At 37.8% G+C, this 9151-nt stretch overlaps 1 long non-coding RNA gene across 1 annotated transcript; it reads right to left on the reverse strand.

Moving 5' to 3' along the window:
- Positions 1 to 3311: 3311 nt before the first annotated feature.
- LOC142161874 (uncharacterized) lies at positions 3312 to 6938 on the reverse strand. Its single transcript, XR_012693586.1, has 2 exons — positions 6347 to 6938; positions 3312 to 3612 (listed from the first exon to the last, which is right to left on the reverse strand). It is a non-coding gene; the product is annotated as an uncharacterized LOC142161874 (long non-coding RNA).
- Positions 6939 to 9151: the final 2213 nt, after the last annotated feature.

Raw genomic sequence — 9151 nt, forward strand, 5'->3', positions numbered from 1 at the left:
ACGAACATTAACTGAAAGGAACATTACTAGAAATTATAAACAAAATTGAGAATGATAAAAATAATATATTCGAACGTGATTAACTATCCTATAGCTAAATTACACTCCTCCTAATTGTATAAACAAACGAATAATTGTTCACGACTATTAGCGCTGAAATTAACCTTAATTGTTAACGCTTATTCGGGAGTTTATTAGATCCAAGCGTCGCACCATCTTATTGAAACTCATGCCTATTAGATTAGTGTTCTTAAAATTATTGCGTTGTTTCGTGCTTCAAAATATGTAAAACCTGTCGACCTTATTAATACCCACTTCGTTTAAATGATGGGCCGATGCTAATATTAATTATTAGTCTGTCTCATTAAAACTATGTTGAAACGAGGAGTCCAACAAGAGGGTTGGCATACATGGCTAAATTGTCGGTACTAACATAACACAATATGAAAATTGGTTTGGAATACATTTTCTGGAAATCAAATCAGACCGGATATAATGAGTTTGATAGTTCAAAGATCCCAACAGAAGTACACACAGACGCTTGCCATGATTCAGTTATACTATCATCACCAAGTCAGGCTAAATTGTTATATATATGGAGATACATCTGATTTAAACAGCATACTATTTAACAGTCCATGTCAATTAGAGTACATTCCAATTCATACGGAATAAATGTAGTTGGAATGAGCTTAAACAAATACGGGTTAACTATCATTCAAACTATTTGCTATATTTTGAACACGAGTACTGTGAAGCAAACTACATTCATTTCTTCATTTTTACTTCAGCTTCAAGCTTTCAACGAACATAGTTTCAGAGATGTATACCTGGAAATGCTTACAATTGAAGAAGAAGAAGAAAGGTCAGTGGAGCGAGTAGTAATTCGAAACAGCAACAGCAAACACCACAACAACAACCAGCCAATACAAGAATGATTCAAACCCAACCAAAACTCCAAGATTTCGACAAAGAACCAACAGCAATAGCAAATGAACCAAAATAACTCGGGTAACAGCACAATAACTCGAAAATCACCCAAGTGCCTTCAAAACTGAACTTAAATGCTTTGGAAAATTCACCAAGGTAAACTTAAACAGAAAATCAACTCAAACAGAGCCCAACTCTATTCATTTTTTTTTGTTTTCTAATGTTTTTTTTTTGTTTGTTTTGGATCTTGAATATCAAACTTCAATCTGGAAATCAGAAAGAAAGAGCTATTTAGAAGAAGTTTTGATGGCTGAAATTTCTTGTTCTCCCCCCCCCCTTTTTAGGGGTATCCTCCTTTCTTTTATAGCCACCCACAGCCCCATTTTCCCCCAGCTGTTAGTCCACTGAAATACTGAACCCCTCCCATGTGAACCTTCTATCTTTCCACCCAAAACTTAAAAGAAAGGTATCCCCATGAGATTCCCCTGACAACCTCCTTTTCCTTATTATAAGGATTTATCTTTTATTAGTTTAAAGAGGTATGGGCAGCAGGAGTATGTCCTGACAGCACATGTTGTCCATTATACTACAATGCACATGCTGCCCAAGGTCCAAAATGAGTAAACATGACATCGATTAAACTAAAATCTGAGATCTATCCTAGACTGCAGCTATAAATCAATCCTTAAATGTTTTCTGATTTAACTAACAGACTATAAGCAACTACACTCAATTGGATTTAAACAAGGCTTCAGCAGAATCAAACAACACGAGTCAAATTACTACCATTCCAAACTAGAACTAATTGACGACATATATCGAATCAACTACGCGAATTACAACCACACAATTAATAGCCAATGGTTAGAATCCAACAGTATTAATCAAGTGATTCAAATCGCAATGCCCAAAACAAAGGTTGCCCTGGAAACTAATTGATCGACCAAATTCATTTCAATCGATTATATAGTTTAACACACATACACTCAATCAGTGAATAAAGAAAAACTCGACCAAATAAAAGGTCCGGGCAAGGTGGACAGAATAGTCGACACAAAAATAAAAACAAATCAACTAAAATTTAAACACACGGACAAACATTAACAAAACAAACAACATGAACTGGCAAGGAAAAGAAAAAAAAGAAAAATACCTGAAAATCAGACGACCATGTTTCGGATTTTGAATCGAACCTCTTTTGGGGTTGAACGGACTTTAATCGAAGTGTTCTCAACTAAGAACACTTCGATTAAGGTCCATTAGACCCCAAACTTCTCGTTTAAACGGACAAAAAACTCGGATGCTGGATTTCTAGGGTTCTTAGGGCAGATTTGGGATTCAGGTTTTCCTAGTTAGATTCGGACCAAACCAGGCTTGGTTTGGTCACGAGGGAGGTCAGGGGGGTACCTGGTATGGATTTGGGAGGGGGGTTTGGCATGGTTTGGGGTCCAGCTCAAATCTTCAAACGAAGATTCGAGACGGTGGGGGAAGATTCGAGACCCATGGCTTGCGGATCTGTGTTCAGGGGGTCGAGGTGCCCTAGGGGTGTTAGTCTGGGGGTCACCGGCGTCGTTGCCGCCGGGTTCACGGTGAGAGTGCACAGGGGCGGCTAGGGTTTGGGAGGTCTGGGTTTGGGGTTTGGGTTTGGGACGATGAAAGGGGGGTGTTCGGATGGGGGCGTGGGGTAAGGGTTTGGGCTTATATAGTTAGGGAGAAAATTAATCTAGGCCGTTAGATCATCAACAATTGATGGCCTGGATTAAACAGCTTAAATGGAAACGACGCCGTATGGGTTTAGGTGAGACCGGTGGGTCTCTGGGTGAGACGGGTCGGGTTTAAACGTGGGTATGGAGATGTGATCTTGGTCGTTGATCATTCTGAGATCAATGGCCCAGATCAAGCATGATCAAGACGACGTCGTTTGGACGTCCCTGAGGCCAACTGATCTGGACCGGGCAAAGCAGTGCTTTTGGGCCTGATTTTGGGTCCAATTTAAATGGCCCAATTCCGATTTCATCTAATTTAACTCATTTCTTTTCCTTCTTTTAATTTTTAATTTAAATAAAATTCCTAACAAAATTGTAAAATCAAAAATAAAACCATACAAATATTAATTAATACTTAAACAACAATTATTACTCACATTAAACATTTAATTAAAATAAAATCACGCCATTAAACAATAAAATGACAAAATTACCAAAAATAATATTTTTGTGATTTTCATTCATTTTTTAAAAAAACAAATACGATTTAATTAATTCCTAATAGTAGAATAAAATCCTAATTTTAACACGCGACATATATTTTGTATTTTTTAATTGATAAAACTAAACAATCACAGATAAAAACTACAAATAACTATCAAAATGCCATGCAAATTCACAAAATCATACACAAATACAATTTATTATTTTTTCGATTTCTTTTGGAGTAATTGTCGTGTAAACAAAACTCACGTGCTCACAACAGCATATTTTCCAAATATAAAGCGGAAAATACAATAACAAAAGGCTTGACATTACTGTACAAAACTAGAAAGTAAAAGACGACATAAAATGAAGAAAAAACTCAAAACTTAAAAGTAAAACAAATCTCCTCAAGCAACTCCTGACTGAGTGATCCTGACCGGATGGTTACGAGGTGTCTGTCATGCTCAAACTTCGGTAAATAAATTCACACCTGTATGAGAAAACTTTAAATCAATACTATATGAGACAATAACACTCCCTATTGGACACATGGAAGACATGGTTGAGGCTATTTTTGCAAACTAACTTATTTGGCCAAAAGGTGGCTAGAAGTGCAAAATTTGGCTATGACCCCGCAAAGCCAAGAACCTAAGATTTATTAGAAAGACCGGACCCTATGTGGGTTGTCTACGTATCATGCCCCGAAAAACGAGAATTAGGTATGCGTAGTTCGGACAGATTGAATACGGGCGAGAATTAAAAAAACAACTAATTTAGAGAAAATATATTTTGTCTTTTCTTTTTTAAAAAAAATGATGAGACATGTAACTTCTTTTTGGATTTTTTTTCTTTTTTCTTCTTTTTTTTTTATGATTTTTTGATTTACGGAAAATGATGAAAAAATGCAAAATATCTTCTTCTTTTTTGAATTTTCAAGCTCTCTTTTTTAACAAGAATGTGACAGAAAACATAATCGGGTCTCACTCGCTTTATCTTCACACTTCACCCTCTCTTTTCTTTTTTTTCTTTCTTCTTTCTTTTTTCATTGTTGTTTTTTTTTCATTTCTTCATTTACCCTCAGCTATCGTTGGTCCTTCAAATGACCCTTTTACCCTTGAATAAATGCAACATGTAGCACATAAGATGCATCAGGATGGTCTTTTATTTTTTGGGGTGTACCTTTCCTAGACAGATCTAACCCCTGTGCTGAGTCCCCAAAGTCAAATGCACGTGATGCAAGCAAACGTTTCTACAAGGGATCCGACATGAGGTTGTGTTTTTATAGGTTTAAATCCTGGGGTTTTGTTCTAAACTTGGGGTACCCGAGCGGACAACTGGGGCCGAAGAGGGGGCGACGTACTGGGAGCACGGAAGTCTACCCGGCCTTGTCGCTTGCCCAGCCTCGTTCTATTTGGTATAATTTCTACAGAAAAAACGGGTCACGCGAACGTGTGCACCATTTCCAGAAGACTCAGAGGGGTGGTGTAAGAAGACAATTATATATAATTCAAATAATATCGAAGCGATAAATGACAATTAGCACATTAAGTCCGCAAAATACAGTAATATCAACAATAAAGCCAAATAAAAATCGTATTAATAAGCTCGGATTCTTGAACCCTGAACCAGAAATTCTGGGTTCGATCCCCAGCAAAGTCGCCAGAGCTGTCACACCTCCTTTTTCCACACACCCCAGAAGGGTATAAGGGAGTTTTTTCAATTTAAGTGACAATCGAATCGGGATTATTTATTTGAAATTCAGAGTCTCCACTTGGGATAATTTGCTGTGTCCGAAGTCACTGGTTTAAAATCTAGAATCGAGGAAAGTTGACTCTATTTACGGTCTGCGAACACAGAAATTCGGATAAGAAATTCTGTTAACCTGGGAGAAGGTGTTAGGCATTCCCGAGTTCCGTGGTTCTAGCACGGTCGCTTTGATCATACTTGGCTTAAACAAATCGTTTAGTTACTCATTTTAGAATCTATGTGCAATTATCTTTTTACCGCTTTTAAATCACTTGATTATTTGCAATTAAAGAATTGAGTTACGCGTACGTATACCCTTTTTCTTTGGCGCGTCAAAAATCATGTCATGCGGACGTGTCCACAATTAATAATGCTTTGTTTATTTATTTAATAAGAGTTTGGTTGAAGTTGCGCGAACGCATCCCTCGAGTCATTTTTAGAATTAAATTTGCAATTATGTTACGCGAACGTATACATAATCACAATACTAGTCAAAATTGAGCCTAAAGCAAACTGCGGGTATTCATAATTTGCTCAATTCCTAAGTTTGAGATTATTGCAAATATCACGAATTTATAGATAAAAATTATTTTAGAAGAAATCAACTGACTAACGATCCCAAACCCAATGTAACTCCAAACCCCCAAAATCCTTTCATTCTAACTACCATCGATCGATACTTCGAATTTGAGATCAAATTATAAAACACACATGACTAACAAGAACAAGACAAAATTAATTAATTAATTATAAATAAAGCTAATAAGACAAAACTAGAAGCAGAACAAAATATCATCTCATCCAATAAGCCCGTAAACATTGGCCCATATTTGTCTAGTTTTTCTACTTACTTTTGCTTATTATCAGATAATGAAAGGTCCGTTGGATCCCAAACTAAAGGACATTAACAAAATGGATATGAAAGCTCGTCTTCCATCCCAACAGAATTTGGACTAAGTCAGTAGCCTATTCAACTTTTCTCTTCAAGACTAATACTCACATAATTAATTGCGTGAGCTTGACACTGGAAATTACCAGATTTAAAGAGAAACTGGAAGCTCGACAAATAGTAATAAAACATCACTTAGAGAAAAACCCAAAAAAAAGGTCCATTGATCGAAGGCATGTCAAAAATTTCCTTCTGTAATGTGAAAATATCTCTTTATTTTGTTCTTTCTCTTTGAAAAGAAGGGAAATGATTAATTGACTTACTTTAATTAAATGGAAATGAAAAGTAAGACGTGATATTTGGCCACTGAAGATGTTTTGAGCTGCTAGAAGGAAACAACACCATCTCCTAAATTTCTTAACCAAGTTATATGCACAGAAGCTCTCAAACACAGTAGTATCTAACCAACATCATAAATTGACAAACACTTGAATCAGGTATTGACTTAACAATTAATGAAGGCAACATAATAACAAATATATAGATTTCAGGCTATTCAAAAAACAGTAGAAACAAAATGGAGACGAACCTTAATAATCGAAACCTTATGTTTACTTGAAAGAAATTCCAACCGCGTACAAAGCTTGAACACGAATCGACAATCAAACTTAAACAACAGCCCCAACTACACCGGAAAAAACTCGAACAGAATCGGCGACTCGAAAGCTCAGCGGCAACCTCGAACACAGCAATGGGACAGCAAACTTGAAACCGTATACAACAAACCAACCTTGAATTTCAACTAAACCCCAGGATTGAAAACCGCAAACGAAAACTGAAATATTTTTATGTATTTTTCGAGTTTGAAATCAAATTGGACTGCATTTCTTATCAAAGAACTAAAATGACAAAGCAGATAAGAGAAGTACATAGACCAAAACCAAACTTAGTTCCCTTTTCGGTTTCCCGTTTTTCATTTTGTGCTAGTTCCTTTCTCTTTTGTGTATTGGTGTGTGTTCTTCATGTAAGAGAGAGGTGAGGGAGATCTGCTGTTGGTCTTAGGTCTAAGGTTTTATAAAATGGGGGAAGGTTTTGTACCTCTCTGTGGAAGATGAGGAACGAAAAAGAAAGCAAAGATGAAGTTGTGCTATTTTTTGGGTATTCCCCATCTAAAAACTCTCCTCCCCTCTCCTTCTATATCTAGGTTTTATTAAAGGGTAAGGTATTTGGGTAGGTTAGAGTAATGCGCTTAGGAGTTATGGGCTTGGAAATTATAGGTTAGGGAATTGGGCCAAAGTCTAAAAAAGATGGACTACAAGATTCATAAAGACGGGGTAAACCAACCCAAAACTAATTCCTCCTTCTAAAATTATATACAATTATAATATAAAAATATAAAACTAATTTTAATTAATTGAACTAAACTATGTTAAAATATGAGCTATTTTTTATTTTCAAGATTATATATAAAAATAAAAATAAGCTACTATTTTTGTATATTTTTTATTTAAATTTATGAAAGAATGCGTAAACTAAAATATTTTGTAATTTTCATTTTTTGTGACGAAATAAAGTAAAAAAGTCAAAAATAGTTAAAATAGTTATATTAGGCCTAAACTAAATATTTACGTGCTAAGATATGGAAAATCTTGGGGAGGGTCAAAAATCACATGTCTACAAGGCCCATAGCTCGCGGTATTCCATTCATCCAGGTGCCGCGAAGATGTATCAGGATTTGAGGCAGCACTATTGGTAGAGGAGAATGAATAAAGACATTGTGGTATTTCTAGCCCGATGTCTCAATTATCAGCAGGTGAAATATGAGCATTAGAGACCGGTGGCTTGTGTCAGCGGATGGATATTACAGAGTGGAAGTGGGAGAGGATCAGTATGGACTTTGCAGTTGGACTTCCACGGACTTTGAAGAAGTTCGAAGCTATTTGGGTGATTGTGGATCGGCTGACCAAGTCCGCGCACTTCATTCCTGTATGTACTACCTATTCTTCATAGCAGTTGGCAGAGATCTATATCCGGGAGATTGTTCATTTGCATGGTGTCCAAGTTCCATCATTTCAGATAGGGGCACTCAATTTACTTCGCAGTTTTGGAGGTCTGTGCAGCGAGAGTTGGGTACTCAGGTTGAGTTGAGCACAGCTTTTCACCCTCAGACGGACGGGCAGTCCAAGCGTACTATTCAGATATTGGAGGACATGTTGCGTGCTTGTGTCATTGATTTTGGGGGGTCATGGGATTATTTTCTACCACTTGCAGGGTTTGCTTATAACAACAGCTACCAGTCGAGTATTCAGATGGCTCCATATGAGGCTTTGTATGGGAGACGGTATAGATCTCCAGTTGGTTGGTTCGAGCCCGGTGAGGCTAGGCTATTGGGGACAGACCTGGTGCAGGATGCTTTAGAAAAGGTGAAGGTAATTCAGGAGAGGCTTTGTACCGTACAGTCGAGGCAAAAGAGTTATGCTGACAGGAAGGTTTGAGATGTGTCCTACATGGTTGGTGAGAAGGTTCTATTGAAGTTTTCGCCTATGAAAGGTGTTATGAGGTTTGGGAAGAAAGGTAAATTGAGTCCTCGGTTTGTTGGGCCTTTTGAGGTGCTTCGGAGGATTGGGGAGGTGGCTTATGAGCTTGCTTTGCCATCCATCTTGTCGAGTGTGCACCCGATTTTTCATGTTTCTATGCTTCGGAAGTATATTGGGGATCCGTCTCATGTTTTGGATTTCAGCACGGTTCAGTTGGATGGTGATTTGACCTATGATGTGGAGCCAGCAGCTATTTTGGAGCGTTAGGTTCGAAAGTTGAGGTCAAAGGATATAGCTTCAGTGAAAGTGCAGTGGAGAGGTCGGCCCATGGAGGAGGCTACCTGGGAGATCGAGCGGGAAGTGCGAAGCAGATATACTCACCTGTTTGAGGCTTCAGGTATGTTTCTTGACTCGTTCGAGGATGAATGTTTGTTTAAGTTGGGGAGGATGTGACGACCCGACCAGTTGTCTCATGAGTTACTGCTCCGTTTTCCATTTTTCTGCTTCTTACTGCTTTGTCTATCAGTTCTATGAGTGATCGGGTTGGTTGGCTTGGGTTCAGAAAGGTTTTGAGAAGTTTTGAGGCACTTAATCTCTTTTGAGAAAGCTTAAGTTGGAAAAGTCAATCGGATGTTGACTGATGTGTTATAGGGCTTGGATATGAGTTCTGATGGTTCGGATAGCTTTAGGAGGTGATTTGGGACTTAGGAGCATGATCGGAATGAGTTTTGGAGGTTCGGAGTAAATTTAGGCTTGAATTGGCGAAGTTGAGATTTTGGCGATTTCCGGTTGGTAGGCGAGATTTTGATATAGGGGTCAAAATGGGATTCCGAGAGTTACAGTAGTTCCGTTGTGTC

The sequence above is a fragment of the Nicotiana tabacum genome, chromosome 7 (genome assembly GCF_000715075.1).
Source record: "Nicotiana tabacum cultivar K326 chromosome 7, ASM71507v2, whole genome shotgun sequence".
NCBI lineage: Eukaryota > Viridiplantae > Streptophyta > Magnoliopsida > Solanales > Solanaceae > Nicotiana > Nicotiana tabacum.